The sequence below is a fragment of the Vitis riparia genome, chromosome 13, assembly GCF_004353265.1.
Source record: "Vitis riparia cultivar Riparia Gloire de Montpellier isolate 1030 chromosome 13, EGFV_Vit.rip_1.0, whole genome shotgun sequence".
Classification (NCBI taxonomy): domain Eukaryota; kingdom Viridiplantae; phylum Streptophyta; class Magnoliopsida; order Vitales; family Vitaceae; genus Vitis; species Vitis riparia.
The window spans coordinates 15734248-15735042 of record NC_048443.1 but is presented as its reverse complement, the minus strand read 5'-3'; positions in this window follow the sequence as shown (position 1 = coordinate 15735042).

Here is a 795-nt window from a genome sequence, read left to right as displayed (position 1 = left end):
GACTTCATCTTTTCAATTCTTGGCGCAGATGGACACCATAAAAGAAAATTTGATTGAGCGAGGAAAAGGAAATATAGAGAAGCATTAAATGATGAAAAATTCTAAGACTTATCAATGGTAGCTTTATTTATTGGCAAACCCAAGGATGAAAGATGAGTATTTCGAACTAAATAGAGAATTATCCTCATTCAGTTTTTAATTGATTGAATTCAAAAATGAATTTTGCATTAATAAATCAATTATGTTTCAACCTACATGTGGATGGTGAAAATTTAAATTTTCAACATCTTTCACTCGTCCACATTGGATATCATATTGTCTTTTCTTCTTTTTCTCTCAATCTCACATCAAGTCAGTTTCTTTTGGAGTGTGAGATGTGACCAAAACTGTAAAGTAGAAGTGTTTATACCAAGTATCTATCTCATTAGCACAACACATTATTAAAATAAAATAAAATTTGGCCTATACCCTAAATTTGTCAAGCACAAGGGTTCAAGCACTTCTAAAAACCCCTCAATGAGTCATATCTTAATTAAAATATTTAACTCCAACTTATATGGATATTGGTACGCATAATTATATTATACACTAAGTCAACATAATTGTTCAAACTATGAGCTACAAATAGTGTTGTATTATTGACAAGCCTCCCTAGCTACTCATGTGAATTTGTTTAGCAATAGCTTTAGTAAGCAAATCAACCATCATTCTAGTAGTCGGATGTTTTAAGATCACCTCCCTTTGTGCAATAATATCTTGAATGATGTAAAATGAATATCTGTGTATTTGGTCTTG